Source organism: Buceros rhinoceros, unplaced genomic scaffold (genome assembly GCF_000710305.1).
Source record: "Buceros rhinoceros silvestris isolate BGI_N320 unplaced genomic scaffold, ASM71030v1 scaffold10583, whole genome shotgun sequence".
NCBI classification, from domain to species: Eukaryota; Metazoa; Chordata; class Aves; order Bucerotiformes; family Bucerotidae; genus Buceros; species Buceros rhinoceros.
In genome coordinates, this window is record NW_010404213.1 from 46,940 (window position 1) to 69,618 (window position 22,679).

Here is a 22,679-nt window from a genome sequence, read left to right on the forward strand (position 1 = left end):
CATCTGCCGTAACATTTTTTACAAGACGTTTAACCTCCCGTGCTCCTCCTGTTAGACCTCTAGACTGGAAGAGTCCAGTATGTCCAGTAAGCAGCTGGTGAAAAGTGCTTGAAACTCTCTGAATTTCAAAACAGGTACAAGAGGGTGGTTGGAGACTCATCCATCCCAAAAGCACGTCTTAGGGACGGGGCTGGTATTGTCTAAGCGGGGCACGAGCAACTTGCGTTTTCCCGTCATCGATGGTATGATGTTCGTGTCACCTTCTGCTGTCAAGAGTTTTGCTCTAATAAATGTCAGCGTTTGAGTTTACATTGCAGAAGGAAAAAGGTGTGATTTTTATTGCTAAGTGTCTCTCTGCGGTCTGGCTTTGGCAGAGCTCCTTCCTGCTGTGCAGTCAGGCTGGAAACCAGAGACCTCCGACAAGGTGAGGCAGTTACCGACCTCTGCTTCCAGTGCTCTCAGTGCTTCTTTAGAAGGTGTGCAGCCAGGGAAGGCAATAACATTAATCCGAAGCCATGGATGCTGTCTCCAGGAGGAAGCTAAAAGGTGGCCATAGAGAAACCTGTATTTTCTGCTTATTATGAACAAAGTCACAGTTCTGGTGAAACTTGTGCTGGATTTAATCTTGCTCTGGAGTTGTCTTCCAAGAATATGTAAATACGTAATTCTACGAAATGGAAAAAGGTGAGGAGGGTGAGGAGTGAGGCAAAGCAATTTGCATTTATTGTTGGAGTTATGTTGTTTGCGATGCTCTGATCAGAGAAACAGGGTACTGAAATGTCAGGTCGTTTGTGAGTTGGAAGTGCACGAGTACTGCTGCTACCTCTTATCTCTCCTGCTGTGTTCCAGGACCAGCAACAGGAAGCACAGCTTTAGCTGGGAGGAAGCTGTACTCATCCCGTTGCAAACGTACCGCTTGTGTGGGCAAAGGCTGGAAGAAGCGATGCAATCAGCATTCAAAGCAGAATTCCCACCTGCTTCAGTGGGAGCAGCCAGGTGCCTCAGTGCCTGCTTGGCCGAGGTGGGAACGCTGAGGTGACAACTTCTCAAAGAACCACAGAATCACAGAATCACCTGTTTGGAAGAGACCTTTCAGATCACCGACTCCAACCCTTACCCCTGCACTGCCAGGGTCCCTAAACCATGTCCTTCAGCACCACACCCACGTGGCTGTTAAACCCCTCCAGGGATGGGGACTCCACCACCTGCCTGCACAGCCCGTTCCTCTCCTTGGAGGGGAAACATCTGGAGAGGAATCCAACAGCAGGTGAATTAAATAGCAAATGCCCCATGGAGAGCTGTTGGTGTTTAAAGATGAGATCCCGTTGACGGCAACAAAGGATCCTTTTATTTATTTATTTATTTATGACAAAGTTGTTTCCAATTTAATTGGTTCTTTGGCCAGGTGAAGTTCGATGCAGTGATACATTTTGTTGATGCAGATGTTGTTGCGTGCGTTTGGTATATCCACATCCTTGAAATGTGGTTGTTATAGCAACAGGCTTAACTGTTAGACAGGTTTTAGTCTTACATCTGCTTCTCAGAGTATCATGTAATTAGGGTTCTGCAGCATCTTTAAACACCACGCCGGCTAGTGAAGGCTGGAAATATCTCTTACCTCCCTCGGTAAACTGGCTGTAGGGTATTACCGCTTCCCCAAAGACTTTCTCTCTAAAATGTGTGTGTTATCAACCTGCTGAATTTCTTTTTGCCTGAGAGGATGTGAGAAAAAAATGTTTTATCTACATACGCAGCGTTAAAATGCGCAGAACTGGTTAGATTTCGAAGGGCTCACGATACTGGTAATTCCAGACCCCAGGTGAAATGCCCTGTTCAGCCCTCCGCAAACGGGCAGCGTGAGGTGCTGAAGTCATTTCTGCGGGCAGCAGCTCCCTGAGGCCAGCAAGTTCTCTCTGCAGCTGGTGGCCACCTTTCGGAGCCCTGCGCTTTCTTCCGAGTTGTGGCGTTTGGGGGTGGGGGGTGGGGGGGTGTCTTTTGGTGATTTTTGAATTTCTTGTTTTGAGACCTCTGAAGAAGGAAAATGTTGTTTAATATGAAATAATTACTTACAGGAGGCACTGAGTTTGTGTGACAGTGTAAGGCATTGTGGGGGCTTTTGGGGCAGCTTTGCTGACCTTCCTTTGCAAGAGGAGCATTTCCCTTCCCTAACTGCGTGTTATTGCAGCGTCAGGACACCAAGTCTGGGGACTGAGGGTTGGCTGCTGGAGCCTGGATCCCCAGTCTGGCGAGAGAAGCTGCTTACAGTCCTGCGGCGGGTGGGCAGGATGGAGGCAGAGCCTGGGGGTGCCCTTTTTTAAACTAAAGAAGTCTGAGGTCCAAATAGAACAGCGAGAGCTGCAGCCACATGTTTAACATCTCATTTTCCTACAGCACTGCGGTAATTGGGCACGTACAAATGAGCTGAAATTAAATGGGCATCTTTTGCACAAGCTAAATGTGGTTTTTTTCCCGGAACTTACGGTCCAGGGGTTTGCCAGGTATTGACAGACTTGTTATGAGGTACTATTGATCTGCGAGACAAATAAAAGCTATTGACGAATTTTAATTAATTCTTTTTAATGAGCGAACTTATCTTCAGAGAACTGCTGCTGTTAAAAGCTGCTAACGGGATTACTAACGTAACGCCTGCAGGACTGTACATTTACTGTGGTGGCACGGTGCCTGCAATACATCGCAACGATAAGGTTCCAAAATCAGCAGTTTTGCAGGATTTGGATGGCTCTAACTCGTTCATTGCCACGTGCACCACCCAAATCTGTCCAGGGTTACGTTATTAAATCTGCATCCAGCTTTGATGGTAAGAGGACAATCACTCTTCTGTGACAATGTCACAGAAAATTAATGTAGGATGAAAGAAACAGCATTCTTTTTGTCTTTCCTTGTTATTTGTGTTAAAAATAGATAGGAGGTCTCAGTTACGCCTCGAAAGACCATCTGCAGACTGTACCACGGGTTCGTGAGCAGTGTGCTGTCAGTTTAAAAAGCAGCCATTGACAGAACTCCCCTGATACACTTGCACACTCCGACCTTTTGTTTTTTAAAAAGTGGTTTTCCACTCAAACACCATAACTCCTGGCTTCAGAAATTTGTTTGATTTGTTCTCAAATCTCTCTGCTGCTCTCATGGCCCTTTCCTTCCCTGCAGCCCCTTCTACAGAAGGATTTGTGGTAGCTGGATATTTCTTTTTCTACTCATTAATTGGCTTGTAGAAATCAGGCTGGTGTTGTCGCCGCCAGCCACCCCAAGCCTGCTGGGGTCACCAGCGTTGTGGTTGCCCTGTAGCACCTCCAGCCTTGGCTGGTCGTGTGGAGCAGCCTTAAAATCATGTGTTGTAAGGGCAGCTCACATTTTTTTGGAGGACATCCTCCTCTTAGGCTGTCCTGAGATATTTCTCAGGAACTTGCCATACCCATCTGGAGATGTAGGAGCCCACCAACTGGAGCACTTCCCTTGCCTGACCTCCCTGAGGCACCATGTCTGAGTCTTGCCCATCTCCCACATGCCCTGAGGCAGCACAGAAGCACGGGTTGTGGCAGGTGATTCAGCGGGAGCTCGGGTGACTCATCTAGCTCCTGAGGAGATTAAAATCAATCTGCTTCGGAGAACGACAAACTGCCCTTCTGTGTCACCCATTAATCTACAGCAGGTGCTGGGCTGGAAAAAAAACAGCCCATCAATGAAAACGTGGCCACGAGAGGGAGCTCAGAAATCCCATGGATGCGACAAGGAAATATGGAAATGGACCAACATAGACAATTCAAATTCCATTATTGAGAACAGATTATTTTTTCCTTGATTCAAATCGACTTCTTTTGCACTTTTTAAAGTTTGAGGGTTTTCCTTGAATTTTTCTGCAGGTGTTAGCAGAATGGACAGACAAGCTGAAGCAATCATATTCATTCAGGCTTCATTTATAATTATTTTGTTTATTGTGTTTTGGTTAAATCTTAACCAAATTCTGCTCTTAGACAAAAAAAAAAAAAAAACAACAAACCAAAACCAAAACCAAAACCCCAGCACCTTCTGAATACTGAAATACTGAAACCTCAAACACAGCCAGTAATTGAGCATTGACTCAGCATATGCCTATAACCTTCCTTTCCCTGGAAATGGGATATATATAAATGGGAGTGTTGTCATCTCTTCGTCATTTCGGATTGACTTCTGCTGATTAATGCCTGAGAAACTACATGAACTTTTTGCTAAGAAAAATGTGCCTTATTGATGGAATTTTCAATCTTGTTCAAATGTCAGGCAATCTGTTCGCGGAAATTAGCATTCTCGTCTCCTGACTCCTCGACCTTAATAACCAACATAAATATCGAACCAACCTTTTAGAACAGAGATTACTCATTTAAACCCAATTGGAGAAGATGGTGATGGTAAGGAGACAAATGTCAAGGAATTTGGGGGGCCGAGTTATATTTGTCAGTCCCATTAGGTTTTTCAATCTGGTCGTTTCCTGTCGATGGCGGTTAGGAGGTGTTTGTGCGGATCGGCTGCATTGGCTGAGGTGTTGCAGGTTGACGTGAGCTTTTGTATTTCCTTGCAGAACATGCCGTGAGGATGGAACATCTTGTGCTCCTCTGTTTCTGGTTGCTAAGTACCCATTTTTCACAGTTGTACCTTGAGGGAGGTGTTTAATAACCCTGCAATGTTTACTCCCTTTCCTACAGAGCCACCAGAGTTCAGTAAAAGGAAGCAATATGTATCTTTGAGGTCAAACCGTGCTGTAGTCAGTCCAGGCTGGAGAGAGGCATGTTACTGGGCTAGTTTCCCAGCTGGTCTAGGGTTGGTATGCGTGTGTGGGAATTACCTAGTTGGCCAGTTAAGGTGTTGGCCTGATCTGACCCATCAGATCTGAGCACCTCAGAACTACGGGGAGCTCCATGGGAACACGGTGCTTCTTCTCTTCATGTGGGTAATGGACTGCTTCAGCTACGTTTGGCCTTCTTTCAGACTGCAGGATTGCTTAAGATAGTGATAGATGAGCTGGTATTTTCAGGAAAAGGGTAATAATAAAGTACATCTACAGGTAGCAACGAAAATCTTCATTTCCTGGCTGGGTTTGTTCCTGTGCAGGACTGATTTTGCTGTCCAAAGGATGATATTGTGGTAAGCACACAGTGTGTCATCAGCCCTCCATGACGGGGCTGGGTTCAGCACTCACTTATCGCGTCGAAGAACTCCATCCTAAGGAGCACTGTCAAATTCATACACCTCCACCTCTGGGGTTTTCTCCCCAAATTCTACTCCTAATCTGCACAAAAATTTGTTTTTAACGAACCTGTGTGAATTCCGATGCCAATTACTACTCGTCAGCTTCTCAGATCCTTTACGGAAACATACTTGTGCCATGCCCTGGTCGACTCTATTTATAACTGAATGTTGCTGCTTTGTACTGAAGTGCTCAGATACGGCAGCCAAGTGCAATCAGCTAATTCATTAATGAAGAAGAGAATTTTTACTTCTGGTGACACACTTCAGCTTTGCTGTTCAAAGAACTTTGTTCAGCTGTCGAAGGAGGCTAGAGTAAAACTGTTCTGAAAAATCTACTTTCCAGCATTTACTACACCCTTGAATGATAAATTGGGGCCAGTTGGCAGGTTTTTCTCGAAAGAGATGACAAAACTGATACAATTTTATAAGCTCCCACTCCATGTTTCTGTTTCTTGCAACTATTCTTAGAACAGAGCGGTTTTATGGGTGCTAATTATACCATGAAAATGTCAACTATTTGTGTCTTCTCTATGAAGAACGCTGTAATCCACACAAACTCACTAACATCTCCTTGGATCCCAACGAGGGGTTGGTGGGTAGGTGTGGCCCATGCTGCAAATCTGTCTAAATGAAGGCGAGCAGGTTAAAGAAAAAGGGATGCAGGAAGCACGGCACGTTCTCTCCTTCCTCCTAGCATCAACACAGGGATCAAGAGGACATTCCTTGATTGCCCAGTCATGTGTTGTGATGGAAAGGTTAGAGGTCTTTTCTTGTGCTGTAGAGTATCAACACAGCTCTAACAGGGACTGGGTTTTGCTCTTTCCTCTGTTCTGGATGAAATTACTCAAGCAAATTTCTCATTTCTTGCCCCACCTCTAAAATCCGGTGCAAAATAATATCCTACTATCATCAGAAAGGTAGGACATGCTTCCAGTTCTTCGGATTGTCTCAAATAAGCCACCACATTTGGTGTCGCTAACCTAAATGTTGTTAGGTCCTGAATTAGCATCAACTTAGTTGTAGTCTCCTGCTCTTCAGCCTCTGACTTAAGTTTGATTGTTAAGAATTAAAGACTTTGCTGCAGTCCTGGCATTACTAATGGGGTAATGTGGGTCTGTGAGGTGTTCCAGCTATTTTGGTAGGATTAGGATTGACACCATGATCCACAGCCCTGTTTGTGACACAGGTATCCTCTTCAGTTCCTGGGGTTTCTGTTTCTTACAGAGCTCTCCTGTTCTCACAGTATTTGCGGATGTAGATGGAAACATCTTTGTGTGGATGGAAACCCATGTGAACAAATGCTATGTATTGACAGTAATGAGGCCATTCAAAAAGAAGTTATCACCTTCACAAGCCTGGAAGATGATTAGAAGAACAGACCCAGACAAAGGTGAGCTCCATCTTTAAAAACACAGGAAAGTATGTGGAAGGTCTCAGGACCTGCCTTCTCTGCCCACCTCAGAGCCTGAGCCAACAGCACATCACTGGGTGGGGACAAGTGTGCAGCCGTTTGCTGTGCAGGAGCGATAGTTGGGCTGTCCCGTTGCCTCTGTGCAGTTACAGCAGGCAGGACACCCTCCAGACCTGACCCTGTCTTACAGCCAGCCTTCCCTGTGGTTCCTGCTGCACTGGCACACAGTCTCTTGTGTCACAGGCATCTGCCACGAGAGGAACATCAGGAAGGAACAGTGTTTTGAAACTGCGTGGTTAAAAACTGTCCTGAAAGGTGCTAAGGAACCCTGCTGTGAAGGATGGGAAGTGGCACAAGGGCAGCCTGGAGAGCAGAAGTATCACCATCATCGCTGACGTGGCTGGTGAGTCATTCCCCCTTGGTCTGGCTCAGCACTGAGCGCTGCTGCACTGCCCAGAACATCTCCCCGCTGGCACCAGACTCTGCCCAGGACAAAGCTCACTGGCTCTGCGGGGCACCCCACGACTCCCTCCATGCAGGGGCTGTAGCCGGGTGGCTGTGCTGGGGACCTTGGCCAGGACAGCCTTCTGCACCCCAGCTCCAGGCAAAGCACCACCCACCCCAGCCTCGGGCTGAAGCAGGTGTGTCAGAACCCTGTGAAAGAGTGGAGATGTGTTTCTGAAACCAAATACAGAATAAAAGCTGGAATTGAACCGTTCCCTGGGAGTGCCAGGACCTGCTCGGAAACCTTACCAGCAAAGCGCCTGAACGAGACAGAGCAGCCCTTTTGTGGTGCATTGCTGCTCGTTCCAAGTAGCACTCTAGATCTCTCCCGCTTGCTGAGAGAGGGGATCTGCATTGTGCCAACCCCCTGCCCCGGGAGGCTGCGCCTGGCTACCATGGGGCAGGAGCTGCTCACACTTCAGCAGCGCCGTTGCCATGGCTTTGCCCCAGCGTTGGTGAGCTCAGGACCTGGCTCCCTGCCACCGGCAATTGGGCACGCAAGAACTGGACTGAATTACGCCTGAGGTTCTTTTTTTCCCTCAGCGAGATTAACAACAGCGCTGCTCACGCGATCCTCACTGCGAGGAAGATGCGATGGGGGTGTTTCCTTTAAAAGGGAAAGCTAAAGGAGCTCAGTAAACCAGAGGACCAGACAGTCCCTGCACTGGGATGCTCTGTCTCAGGGGGTGTGTTCAGTCATTCGTGTCCAGTTTAAGGACTTCTGCTGTTGGCTAAGCTGCTGGGAGGCAGGAGATCGAAGGCGGGCTCTCCAGATCTGCCACAGAGACTCCGGGTAGAGGCGGGTAAAAGGCTGAACCTCTCCACTCTATTGCTCCCTTTCCAAAACAACAAAAAAGAGCTGTATGTCACTGCTGTATTTTGGCTCTTTAGATGGCAGTGGTGAGGCCCTGGCGTGGCTCCACAACCGCCCCTCTATCAGGAGCATCTGGGGTAAAAATCTGTCTGGTTTCCAAATCGGTGGAGGGAGGAGCTGTAGGTGCAGGTACAGTAGAGAAACGTTGGGCTGTGTGGACAAAGGCTGTTCCTTCCAAAGGGCTGCTGAAAAAGTTAAAATAAAACCACGTTCGTGAACACTGTGTCTCCTGCGTTCTGTATGTGGGAACGTGTCTTCCTGTAGAAGTGTTATTTTTTATTTTCGCTCCCCTTTTATGGATGTTTTAAATTATCTGGAGTTATTCTATAAAACCCACGAAATGGCTCTTTGTGCAATTACTCGGGTGAGTGCTCCATTACGTGACACAACCACATTGCATCCCTCTCACATCTCGCTCTCTGGTTCTTTTGCCCACAGGGTAATTTTGCAGCCATTTCTGCAATGAGAGCTTCCTCGCCGTGTGAGAAGAAGACTTTCCCGTGGGACTATGGGCATGGTGCTCCAGCAGCCAGTTTTCAGTGCCAGTTTCCTCATGCTAGACTCCAGCAAGATGCTCCAGAACAGGCACCTGTTGTGCTTGGTCAATAGAGCTCATAGATTTACTAAGCCTTGAGAAGTCCACAGGAAGGAAAGGGGTTGAATATGTAACTACCTCTGACAACACGGTGGTTTAAGGTATATCAAAGCTGCCTTTGCAAAAGACAGATTATGGTTTTGTGTCTGCTGGCTGAGCTCTTTTCAGCCTAAGATCTGTTCAAGGGCTTATTGTGCAGAGCTGGATGAGTGAAAGGTTTCCTGACGAACAGCCAAGCAGCACAGAATCACGAAAAGCTGCCGGTGTGGGTCCTCCAGCAGGACTCTTGCAAGTCAGACTCAACTTTTTTAGGTTTTATTTTCATCTTCCAGCAAGCTTCTTGACTCATAAGGAAGATTTTCTACGTGGGAGTGGGCTGTAGCTGGGTGGAGGGTTGGCAGGTGGATGGGGAGAGGATCTGCTCTTCCGTAGCACTCTGGGAAGGAAGCTGTGCTGGCCTCTCAGCTCTTGAGAGAAGCTCCAGAGCAGTTTGTTCAAGTTTTTCCTGTCTTTAATACAGCTGCTAAAAAAAAATGGAGAGATTAAAAATTGCTTCTCCCCCCCTAGTGGAAATCAGTGCTTGTACCCAGATACGAAACCTAATTTGGCCTCAGAAGATGGTGTGTCAAGAGGGCCACGGTCATCTCACTTTGTGCTTAAGGAGAGTGTAAGATCTGAGGAGGCACTGAGGGGTCTCTCCTGTCTCATGGGGGACTTACAGCCATCTGCATCCCAGAACTTGTCCACTACAGAGCTCCAACAGGGCACCTGCAAGATAAACAGGGATGGAGGGAGTTGCATCTGGGTCCCACTGCCCCATAAAGGTACAGCTCCAGCCATCTGGCATCCCGCAGGAGACAGTGCTGCTGCTGGTACCCGCAAGGTCGGAGAACTTGGTAGTGATGGAAAAGGATAAAAACAAGCAGGTTAAAGGAAAAGCTAGAATTCAGAGAGGGGGAAATCATTTTGTCCTGCCAGTTTAAGAGCCAAGCAGGAATTATTCCCACTGAACAGGACAAGCAGGGTGAGCTGGTCGTTCCCTGTCTCCTACAAGCCAGGTCTGCGAGCTCAGCTCAGCTGCCTGCAGCTTGTTATGTCCCAGTGCTGGCAGGGAGGCACAGGAGAGGTGTCTGGACATCAGGCCACCATGGCTCTTCCTTGCCACAATCACCCCGCAGGCAGCAGAGCAGGTGATGAAAAACCTGGCAGGGAGGGTTGGCAGTGAGAGCAGCGCAGGTTTGCCAGTGAGTCACAGCGTAACGCTGGTGCGTGCTGGTGTGCTTGTGACAGGGTGAGTCAGAGAACGTAGAGATGACATTTCCTCAAGCTCGGGAGGCTTTTTGTTAGGACATCTGGCCTTCAAGGCAGCTGGACATCCTTGCTTTAGCGTGGCTCTGGACCCGAGCTGACCCTCCGTGTTTTCTAACCAGTAAAAGAAATAGCGGTTAAGTGGAGGGAACAGCAGAAATCGGTGGTAGGAGCAAATCTGGATCCTCTGAGCATCCCTGACAGCAGTACTACCCCCTTAGATACACCAGAGCCCAGATCTCATCCTGTCCCCACTTCCCTCTTGGCTCCTCTTGTCACCCCCATGCCCGTGGTCACAACCCTTTCAGATTGTCCTTGCCACGGCAGGGCTGTCCAGGTGCAAGAAATTCCCTTGGGTGAGCTGGGTCATAAACCAGGCCACAAGCACTTAATCAAAGGGGCATTTCCAAGTGGTCCCAAAGAGTTTCCCAACGCAGTTCCCTCCCTCCTGCCCCACTCCTGGTTCCGCTGGGGAAGGTGAGCTGGAGAGCAGGGCACGGGGATGTCTCATTAAAGCCTTGGCTACTGCTCTGCCTCCCTGTTGCTAAGGAAGGTTTCTATGGCAAAGGCCCACCAAGGAAGTGAGAACTGGAGACAGTTAATGTTCAGAACAGATGAGCTCAGCAGCTGGTTCTTCAAGGGGAATAAGCTGCTGGAAAGCAAGGCTGGCCATCTCAGATGCTACATGGAGCAAGAGGTGCAGCCGGCACCTGTGACAGTTTGTCTCGGTTTAATGTGGGTAGTTTGTGGTAAATGCAACCTGGTAAACTTAATGTTGGTCGAGATAAATGATAGGTGTGTTCTCATTAGGGTGCTGAGCTGCCAACTTCAGTTTAGAAACATGTTTTCGCGGCCAGACAGCCCGCACAGGCAGGAGCTCGCCCCGCATCAGCCTGGCAGTTCTGCTCAGTGATTCTGTCTTGCTCTGTGGTGCACGGGTGGTGGTTGGCCTTTATGCAGCTGGTTGGCACAGAAGCGGTTCGAGAAGAGGCCAGCTGCTCTTTGACCACCCAAGCAGCCTTCAGCTCGCCCTCCCCAGCGCTGTTTGCCCAGCCCCTGCCCAGCGCCCATTTGTCCTCCAGCTTCCCCAGTCTCACAGGGAATGGTGCTGGACCAGAGCGAGCTGTACCAAAGGATGCACCGTGCTCCTCCTCTCACTGAAAATCAGGCATACAGGTGCCACAACTCATGTTGTCTTCAGCAATTTAGTTTGCCCTTTGATTTGAAAGCTAAATTAATTTTAAAGCCAGACTAACTGGCTTTTGGTAAATCCTCATGTAACCTGGTGCGGCTCAGAGGCTTTGTTTCACACACCTCGCATGCTGCTGCTGAAATAAACACGCAGACATGGATTTGGGGACACAGAGCCAGGGCTTCCTCTCGGCTCTGGGGACAGAAGAGAGATGTCACGCTCATCCTGCTTCATCTGAGGGCCAATTACCCTGCTGCAAGATGAGCAGATCTTTGTCTAGAGGCAATAATTCTCTCAGAGTTACAAAGAACCTTGAAACACACATCCTGCTCGTTCCTCCTGCTCTCAGCTGCTCAGCTATGGACCTGGAAGGGGCTTAACTCACTTCCTAAGTGGGAAGCTCGTTGGTGGGAAGCACTTTGGTTTCAAGAGGTGCAATAAACTGTTCCATTGTGCATCCCCATCCTACAAACTGTTCGCTGGGATGAGGACAGACCCCTCACGCATGAGCCAGTGCCTTACCCAGAGATGCTTACCACAGCTAAGAGGTATGGTTTTTTAATGGGCATTATTCATAATTTAAAGCTGCAGCTTAAAGACATTCCAGCCAGGGCTGGGACAGCTGATGTGCTGGGGTTGCACCCGCAATCCACCCCCCCACCCCGCCCCCGCCACCGTTAGATATTGCTGGAGAAGTGACTGAAATCTCCTGCCTCGTTAAACAACGCTCTTAATGTCATCACTGTTTACACGATTAGGAGAGCACTCGGTAGCAATGATCTCTGCTCTGACAGCCCCTAAGCCTCTACAACAGCCGGCAGATTTCCACTGCGGTGAAAACGGGCTCATTATCTCCAGCAGCACATTCCTCTCAGGAATGGTCTTGCGTGCTCAAGCTGCAAATGGAATTTGCGTATCCTGTAATGACATCTATTTCCTAACTACGCTCCAAAGTGTTTTGCCATCACCGATTCACTCTCCTGCCCGAAGGCAGGTGCACCCGGTGAGCTGCGGAGCGGGATGCGTTTGTGTTCCTCTCGATGTGCTGTAGGTGTCACGGGAAAGCGTGCTGCCACAGCAAAGCAGGACCACGATCTCGGCAAAGGGGTCCTCAGCATGCAGGGAGCTCTGAGCAGCATGGGAGCCTTGATTTGAGCAGAGCTGCATTTCTGAGAGGGTTTCTCCTCATCCTGACTGGCTTTAACTGGGGAACATGCCATGGTACATCATTTCCACTCACACAAGGTCATTAACTATTAAAACCCTGTTATTCTTGTTCTGCAGATAATTGTTTGGATTTCACTGTGTCCTTGTCCTGGATGTCCACCCGCAGCACTGCCTTCTGTGGCCTTCCACCAACTCCAGGTTTGCTGCTTTTAACATCACTGATCACTCCCATGCTCTGGGGAGGGCAGGACAGGAGCTCCTGAGCTGCCTTCCCTCTGCTCTTCCTGACCTGCTGTGCCTGCTTTGGTTCTTTCCTTGCTGTTGTTTTGTTTGTCTGGTTTTTTCTTTTTTTTTTTCTGACCTGAAAACAAAGCTGGCAGCAGAAACGCAAGGAGCGGGGGGGAGGGGGTGGAAATGGCAGTTGTTTCTAAAAAGAGCTAAACCCTCTCTAGCATCAGCAGTTTCCAGTGCAACTGAGGTGAACACAACTCAGCTGTGAGCCATCCTGATGCTCCTCTGGCTCTGGAGTCAGGGAAAACACTCTTGGAGCAGGAGTGCTCCTGCTAATGGGTTTGTGGGTGGACAAGACAACACAGGTCACAGCGATCACGCGTGGTCACACACCACAGGCAATCCTGAGAGCTCTCAGAGAGCCCTGGGGTGGGAAACCCGTCACAGGGAAGATAGCAATGCCTCTGCCTTTCCTTAGCACCATGGGACCATCGCGGGCCATCGCGCAGCCTCTGTGCATTCCCCTTGGTGTGGTGAGATGAGAACGGTCACCCCCAGCCCACCTGCCTTACACAAAGCAGCGCTGCGCTGCTGAGATTTGTTGCTTGCCCTGACTGTCTTTTTTTCTGCGGGTGAGTGACTGTATTGCAGGAGGAAGGCGGAGCAGCTCCCATCCATTTACCAGCAGATGGGTGCTACTGGGCCAGAAGAGATGGAGCAGCGTCCCACCCTGCCAGAGGAGGGCTGGCCCTTGGCTCTGAGCTTCGTAGCACGAGTCTTTGCGTCCAGCAAGGAAGGCACAAACCTGTTCCAGTTCAGCTCCTCTCCTGTTAATGAATCTGTTTCAACAAATGGTCATTTCCTCTTGCCTGAGAAAGGCAGATAGTCCTGCAGAAAAACATCACCCTAGCAGGAAAATCGCTCTTGAGATCGGGCCTGGGAGGCACAAGACAAACAAGCAAACCAGATAACGACGATAACAACATTGGAGAAGGAAGAACAGTTTGTGCTGCCATCTCTCCCACGTTCCCCGTGTCAGTCTGTGTGTGTCCGGATGAGTGATGAATGGCACCGAGGCAGCTGCCGCAGCCAGTGGATCCAGTATCTTACCAGGACCGGTATGGCACCAGCCTACCTCTCCATGGACTGGGAAAGAGCATCAGGTGGAAATGGGCGCCTGGAGACAACCACATGGGATGGGTGCTTTTAGTTCTGCTGCCTTCTCGTGGTCCTCCCTCCAGCAGCCAGTCCTAGGACTGTCACCATCATCAGATAAACTCCCACTCGGCAGCTCCAAGGGTCCTGTTACCTTGATTTACCAAACTCTCAAGACATTTTTCTATTTTAAACAAAATCTTTTCTAGATCTGTGGGAAGGGTTTGGAACTGAATTCCCTCTTAAGGCAGAATTTAACGCAAGCTTTAAAAGCTTAGAAACATGAGCAGAAACAGGAGGGAGCTTTAGAGCTTTGCTTTAGGGATGAGACCTGTTTCACAGACGTGATCTCTGAAGACCAGGAAGGATTCTGGTGGTGGTGGACTCCCGCTGAGCTCGGTGTGATCAGCCTTGCACCACAAATGTCTCTGTAGGTATCTCTTTTGCAGAGCACAGCTAGGCAAGTGATAATGGACTCTGCTACAGCCCTGCAGAGGATGAAACCAGAATGTAATAAAAGAAATATATTTTCCCAGTAACAGCAAATACTCTCACACACACCCCACCCCACTCTACCCTCCCACAGAAAAGGACTTGTGAGTTGTCTTAGGACAGAAAAAGCCAAGTCTGATGCACTTATACTCCCATTTTTGTATTTATTGTGTGGTGTGACCTCAGCCAAGAGCCGGCCAGGCTATTTCTGCCTGTGTGTACACTGCGTAGCATCATCTCTTGCTCAGGCTGTGGTCTCAGAGCCATTTTCCAAGCTCAGCGTGGACTGCAGCGCTGACTGCTCAAGCTGACCAGCAATGGACCTATTTTTCCCTCTCAGACTGATGGGGACCCTTTGCTGCAGGCAAGAAGAACTTGTCTTCCTTGGGGGACATGGAGGAGCATGGCTGGGACAGCTCACATGGTGGGGCAGAAAGCAGACCCCATGGGTTTGGGGTCAGCTTGGGTGTCACAAAAAAAGCAGAGCAAAAGCCTCCAGATTTTTCTGGAAAGCCTCCAGCCATCTCTCCGGAAAGAAAACACAGCCTGTTCCCTCTCACTGGTTCTGAATTACAGACTTGCCTTCCTAAAGGGGGCAAGAAACATGGGAACCCGTAACTGGCCCAGACTGATAGAGCAGCAAGAGGTGGGTAAGCTTCCTAGATCAGGGTCTCCCGGTCAGGTTGGTACACTTGGCGTTTGCCCCACCGAACTGCTGCACTGCCTGCCCCAGTGAGGTGGGATTCACCTCTGGGCTCGGAGGAGCTGCCAAAGTGCTTGGGAAGGGGTGAACTCGCCAAAAGGGGCCTCACTGGGACGGGTGGAGAAGGGGAGGGATGTGTACCCCTTTGGGGCACCCAGTGCTCTAGCCAGATGTGTGAGCTCCTACCCTCCAGCCCTGTGAGCATTTGGGAGATGCCACACCAAAATGGTGGGAATGGCTTCATCTGACAGACACACACACACACGTGCCCATCTCCTGCCTGCACGGTGGCATCAGGGTGGCCTCCAGAACACAACAGCATGGAATGCTCCAGCCACAGAAACACCTGGAAAGAAGATCCTGTTTTCTGCTTCCCAGGTTAGAAGAGGTCTATGATCTGTTCTTTTCCAGAAACCAGGTATTATTTTTCCTGAATAACTAAGTCCCCTCTGAGGACTGGGTCCCTGGGTGCAGGGAGGGGGTGAGCTGTCCTGCTGCTTACCAGCACATGTGTGTGTCACCCGCTGACCCGCCAACAGACCTGCGGGATAATTTGGCTCGTTGTCAATATTCGTCAGGACGGCCAAACCCTCTGTGCCCCGGGAGGTCTGCAGAGCTGCCGGAGGTTACCCCAGTACACAGCGCAGCTCTTTGTAGGAGGAACAGCAAAGCCCACTGCTTTCACCATTTCCTGAGGTGGGCCAAGGATGCCCAGTGTTAGGCAGCCAGATTACCTCACAATTCCAAAGGTCATAATATTTTTAGAAGACTATCCCTGGCTATAGCTTCTTTCACCAGAAACCTGCATAAGCTGTGGAAGCTGATGAGCCAGGGCTGGGAGGAAGTCAAGTTGAAGACCCGGCTCCTGCTGCCCCGGTCAGATCTGGGGGCAGAACAGGTCTCTCACGCCTCATTCCTACCCCAGGAGTGTCAAGCAGAGACCTGCTTTCTCATTTGCCATCTCTTTTTTCCTGTCTGGGGCACCAGCTGAACTAAGGCTATCCCCATAGCCTTTGTTGTTAAGGGCTGTACATATATATGTGTGTGTATATATATATACACATACACACACTGCTCGCCCACCAAGAATTCTTAAAGCAATGCACTCGCCATCCTTGGCTTCTGAAAGACGTAAAGGAAAAGAGCAAGTGATAAATCCATCTTCGTACTCACAGGATATGTGGGAGGACACATAATTGTAGCTTCTCAGGCAAACGACTGTTTATTTTGCTATCTCGACACACAAGAAGCCTCAGCTACCGAACTGTGCAGCTCCATATGTTAAATATGCATCTAGCCTAGAAGCACAGTACATCTATTTTGAGGTGCCACAAACCACCTGGTCATCAAGAAGACTATTAAAACATCAGCTTCCGAAGACTGTCAGCACTAGAAATTACCTCAGCTGCTTTTGGCACTCCTGTAGCACAGGAGTTAATTTTTAAAAACATCCACAATCCAAAGGCAACGTCTCACTTTTATTCCTGTTCTGGATATTTTAGCTGTAGGAGCTGGTCAGCAAGAACTTTATCAGCAATGACATAGGCTCGTAATTTATAACTGAGGTGATTAAGCCAGGCTTACTGAGTCATGCGCTGAGCTGAGCCAGGAGGATGGTAAATGGAAGAACACGAAATTACACAACCTGATTAACAAATGAGTTAGCCGGGAAAGCAGCTGCCAGGGTGTCAGCTCGAAGACGGAAGGCTCCCCGAAGCCTGAGGTTGCCCTGGGGAGCTGGGCTCCTCGGTGCTGCCACTGATCTGCAGGCAGGGGCCAGGCCAGGTTCCTCTAGACAGCTCCATTGCACGGCCAGGCTGCCCAGCACCATTTATCTCCTCTGGGGCAGGCAGTGGTAGCCAAGGGATGGGGCTGGGTGGCTTCTCCAGCCTCATACGTCACCTGGCTTTGGAGGGCATTTTGGTGAGCAGCCGGCATTACGTTAAAAATGTAAATGCTGCCTCAGGCGGGGTTCATGAAATAAAGCTAATCTGACTTTCTGGTTTGGAGATGGGATGGATGGGAAGAGGTGTTTGAGCACAGTATGGATTACATCGATTGCACTTCAGAATTGGTGTCCCAGGTTGTTGTCAAACTATTGTTCCTTGGGGGCTTGACCTTCCTGTCCCAACTTAGCGTATTTTTAATGTCCAAACTGCTTAACGTCCTCCCCACTCTCAGAGTTCCATGTTTTTGGAGTCAAACCCTCGGCCAGTTTGGAAGGCAGGCAGGGAGGGCTAAAGGGGAGCTATAAATAGCATCTCAGTTTGGAGCCAAGAGATTTGGCATCTGATGTGGCCATCTACACGTGAAGCCGCGATCAGTGCTGCAGAGGACACATCCCGCTAACCTTAAAGGTACTTCACGACCAAAGCAATGCAGAGGAAAACCAGACTTGCTCTGTGGCTCCCCGTGCTCAGTGGGGTTTTAACTACCTATGTTTTAGCCCTGCGCTTGTTGGTGGGTCTCAGAGTATTTACGCTGGTGTGCCTGATTTTCCCCGCACTGGGGAGGAGAAGATGGGGCTGCGAAGGTGCCATCAAACACCAGTCTGTCCGTGGTGGAGGCTGGGTTTCTGATTCCTGCCCCTGCATCTTCTCTGGGCTGGGGATGAGCTTCAGCTCAAATACAGCTTCGTTCTGTGGGATCTCACAAAATTTGCTGGCAGGGAAACCAGTCTCATTATACAGCACAGAATCATGAGAAGGTGTTAGGCATTGGGTCCAGAAGAAATAAGACTGATGTAAAAGGTGTTGCCAATTTGGGAAGCAGCCAGTAGCTTTGAGCTCTTGTAGGATCAGCACAACGTGATGTGCTGACTCTAAAAAGAGCAAACAATCAGCATCAAACTAAACTAAATCCCACATTTCTGTAACAAGGAAGATGGTATAAACTTTGGGAATTTGTAAATTCAACCAACAGTCTGACACCTTCTCTTAAGGGAGGGAAAAGCAGGGATGGGAGGCTTCTTTTTACACTTAAGGGCAGCAGATTTACAATGTGAATCTAAATGAAATCCAAAGTTTGAGCTGGAAAAAAGACCCACTTCGAGGAAATAGGGATTTGGAAAGAGGTTTAATGCCAATAAAACGCTGTGTGTTTCAGCTGGAGGTTTCAGGTGCAGTGTGCCTCCTCTTGTGTGTCTTGGAAAGAGGGAAACAACCCCACAAGGCTTTACCAAGGTGAACCTGAGCAAAGTTCTGCCTTGGTGGATCCCACCATCTCCAGGAGAGGAGAAGTCCCGCTGGTGGTGGCTGCAGCAAGCAGAGCAGCAGGAGTTGCTGATGCGGGTTGCTCTGCTGGTTTGGGCTGGGACAGAGTTACTGAAAACTTGGAAAAACACATGCTCGGCTTTGCAGAGATGCTCCGATCTCACTGAGGCACAAAATACAGCCCACAGCCACACCAGAGGGGACTGACTCTGAGTGAAGCATGCAGCCCAACACATCCTGTGGACTCAGAGCTGGGGACATAATCAGGGAGCCACAAAGGTGGTAGAAAGCTCAATATTTCTCCTCAAGCCTGTCCTGGATCCTTCTCATCCGACCCAGAGGACGTGGCTGCTTCGTGGCCCTCCCAGCGAGCTGCCCTGTGAGACGCTGCTTCTTCCGCCGGGATGAAGCCAGCAGCTCTATTTTTAGGCAGCTGCCAGGGAGGTTTTTGGGAAGCGTATCGTGGAGTGGCAATTGTAGGAGCTGGGGAGCTGCCAAAGAGCCACTTTCTAGCTCTCCTTCCCGGAGTGCGTGGGACCTGCACGGCTCAGCGGCTGCAGGTTTTGTCTCAGCAGAGCTCTCTGCATGGGACTAGTCATCCCACAGCTGAGCTGCCGAACGGCTGCGGTGAAGCTGAAAGAGTTATTCACTGGTGTACGTTACATTTGGAACCAGAGGGCGCTTTTCTCTCGTTAAGAGGGGAAAACATTGTAAGTGAACTTGTAATTCTGAGTACGCTAATTCCAAGACGTTTGCGGATCCTGAGTGGTTTCCTGGAATAATGGCCTCTCTCAAGAGAAATATCAAATGCATTTAATCAGCCACATTTAGAGCCCTGCAACATCTGCAAATGAATTATTAACGATCTCAAATGTTTTCAAATGGTCCAAAAGTCAGGAATAACGCGGCTCTTCAGCTAATCAGCTCTGATTCAGGGATCCTCCTTCGCACTTCATGCTCCAGAGGCTCTGCACCTGCCTGCTGCGGCTAACGGGAGTTCCTCGCCGCTCCGACCAACCCCTCCACAGGTGCCTGGGCAGCTGAACACCTGCAGAGTGCAGCTGGCATCCAGCTGTGTCCAAATCAATTCAGGCATTGCATAGTAAACAGCCACCGATGGGTGAGGGGTGTTCCAGGGACCTCACGACCATTGTCCACAGCAGACTTCCACTCCCACGGTGCGGTTTTTGACCTGAAGTAATGGCAGACTGGGCTGGGTGAAGTTTGCCCAGAGATGCAGGTTTGAGCCATGAATCCTCTTGCTAGCAGCAGCAAGAATGGCAGGAGGAAGCTGTGGAGCAAAGCACAGTTCAGGACCACCAGGTCCAGCCTTGCCTTGTCCTTTGCCGTGTGATGAAAATCGTAGCAGGCTGATGTGGCTTCACCTACAAAACGAGGTATCCGGTGAAGTGCTTCGAGAAACACTAACGACTGTTAGGTTAGGTGTGACTCAGAGCCCTTCTACTGCAACGCGGAAATACCTTTTCAGAGAAAAAAAAAAAATGATTGCAACAACCTAATTTCTTCAGGTGATTTAATGTGGTTACACTCATCTTTGAATCCACAGATGTTCTCATTTCAGAGCCCCAGCTGACAAAATAATGGAGTCATCGAGATGCAGATGTGAACAGAACACTTGCAGGAGCGTGTGAGTTAATGGAGACACGGGAAGGCACTAACTCTCATGGTTACCAACACAGCGAACTCAAAGAACTCCCTCGGCTCTTGTGGAAGGTGTTCAGCAGCTTGGTATCGTCAGATCAAATGCAGAATTTCTGTTCAGTCTGCTCATTGGGGAGGACCTTAACGAGGGGGGGCGCAATGAAGCTCACTGCAGGCTTTAAGAGCAGTAATGAGCACAAATGTTTTTCTTTACTGGACAAAAGCTGCTGATAAACCACGAGTACAGACCAGCTGCATCCAGGATGCTGTCAACCACAGCACGAGAGAGGAGTTAACAATCCACCCCTGCCTTAGCCTGAGTTCAACCTGCAGGGCGGTCCCCTTGGTTTGCACACAACCACAAGCATAAGCTGGGCAGTGTGTCTGTTTCAGGGTTGGTGTCACTTTTTAGCTTGAAATCGGCTTGAAACTCACACATAGCTCTGTTATCCAAAGCGTGCTGCTGTTTGCTATTTCCAGCTCAACATCCCTTCTCTTGTTTATGAAGATGAGCCACAAAGTCCCTAAGGGCTTGCACAGCCCACAAGTGAGATGGTCTTCTGAAAACCGAGGCAGTTACTCATGCCAAGGTTTGGATTTTCCAAAGGTTATTTCCTCTTCTACGCAATTGCTGAAACAATCTGTCCTTTAATGCATAAGTTTGTACCACTGGTTCCTTAGATTCAAATCACTCTGGTGTTCAAAATTTTCATGGAGGTCTCCTCGAAAAAGAGCTCGGATGCAGCATTTATGCCAAACAACTCGCTGGGGCTTTGGTGGGCTCAGGTGCCTGGGCAGTCCAGGGAAGGGAGTGCTGCGGGCTGTGGTAGGAGGGGAATGGAACCCAGGAACTACCACCCGTCATGGAGGTATGACCATGACGGTATTGACCATGGCGGTATGGACCATGGCGGTATGACCATGGCGGTATTGACCATGGTGCTGTGACCATGGTGGTATGACCATGGTGGTACTGACCATGTTGCTGTTTTGTGGCATCTCTTCTAGGTCCTCTGCACACCTTGTAAATTAGATATATTGTTGTCTGGTACATGTTCAAGGAATAATGGCTGAAACAGGGACCTGTGAACCTCTGTCCCTTCATTGGAATCATTCTTCTGAAAGGAATGAGATCAGCTAAAGAGGAATAAGAACAGTGCACTACATGAAGATATCTGTTGTAAAACACCATGGGTTTGATGCAGTCAACCTTTTACATTGGCTTGAAAACCCCAAACCCCTTTTATCCATAAACCCCACCGCCTGCTGGGCTTGTTTTCCACTTGAAGAGAATATAAAACACACTCTGGGCCAAATCCCTTAGGAAGGCCCTCAGATCTGGGGATCTTCGGTGGTGTTTGGGAAACTGAGGTGCACAGGCATCAGCTCAAGGGAAAGGGGAGCATCACGGCGTGGTGCAAAGACCCGCGTGATTTCAGGACACAGCAGAAGCAAAGGGTGGCACTTGGAAGCATTTTCCTCCTGGTTTCCTGGGCACGGCGATGCGCTGCTGGGTGGTGGTACGGCTGCCTCCCAGCTGCCATAGCAACGTGTTGCTCAGCATCACAGGGGCCAGGGGGATGCTCCTCCGAGCCTTCAGCGGCGGGGTACGGCGGCCCCCCACCTGCCATAGCAACGTGTTGCTCAGCATCACAGGGGCCAGGGTGATGCTCCTCCGAGCCTTCAGCTCTGGAGGGAAATGGAAAAGCTATTTTTTGAAGCACCATTTAATGGCACCAGTGAAAGAAAGGAGGGCAGAGAAAGGACAGAGAAATGCAGTTTTAATTTTCACTCCCATCTATTTCAGCCGGGAGGACAAACCAGCGACACGCACCGTGTGTGGTGGCACAGGTAGTGCAAGGTGTCAGCTTTGATGTGTGGCTTTGCTGTCTGCCCAGAGCTGGGGGCAGAGGGCATGCATACACCGCTGTGCCACAAAGAGGGACCAGTCAGAGCCCCCTCGATACCCTGCTGCTGCTTTGCGCTGACTGAGGAGGGGTCTCAGAGAAGAGAGTCAGCCAGAAGACTGTTGTCCTCAGTGAGTTTCAGCCAAGCCCTGCTAAAGATATTTTTAATTATTTAGTCTGGCCTCATGATGGTGTCTATTAAGTGTGCTGAACAGCGTGTTTGCCTCCACGGGAGCTGTGAGTGCTCGAGACCCTACCCAACCTCCAGCAGCCCCACGCTGCGGCACGCGGGCTGTGGCCACATCCAGGAGATGAGAGCCCCATGCCTGGAGTGGGGCTGCAGGAGCACGAGTCCTCCTGGGTCATCATAAGCGAAGTCTCCTGTTAAAATATGACCTTGGAAGGTAAATACAGAATTGTGACACTCTGTCACTGAACACAGCGAACGCTCATTTAAGCCTCAGTCCTCTGGTCATTATTGCTGCTCCTCAGTATCACGTATTTAAGTGTTAGATGTCACTGATTTGATCAAAAGGAAATGTTCTGGACTCTGAGGACTGCAGGAGCAGCATTAGGATGAAGGAGGACATCAGTATGAGGAATCAGGATGATTAAAAAATGTCTTTTGTTTAAAGCACAGTTTTGTTTCAAATAACATACAGTGATTCCCGGCATCACAAGCAAACGCAGCTCCAACAGCAACAGGTTTGTCCTTCTCTGGAGCACAGAAGCGAGTTTAACTCGGGTATTTTTTAATTGTATGTTGAATGCTCCGACTCATCCAAGTGACGGGGACCTAAAGCACGAGCTCTGGCTGAAGATGTCGCCTGCGATGGCTCAAGGCAATGGGGACGCTGCAGCTGAAATCTTCTTTCTGCAGCCTCTGTGCTTCGTTAGACATTGCCTGCCCAGCCCGCTTGGCAGAGCCGAGCAGCCGGAAACCACCCCGGGGAAAAGCACTTTGAAACGGCAGTGCCGGAGACACTCCTGCCTGAGCTGTCACAGGGACAACAAGGACAGAGGGC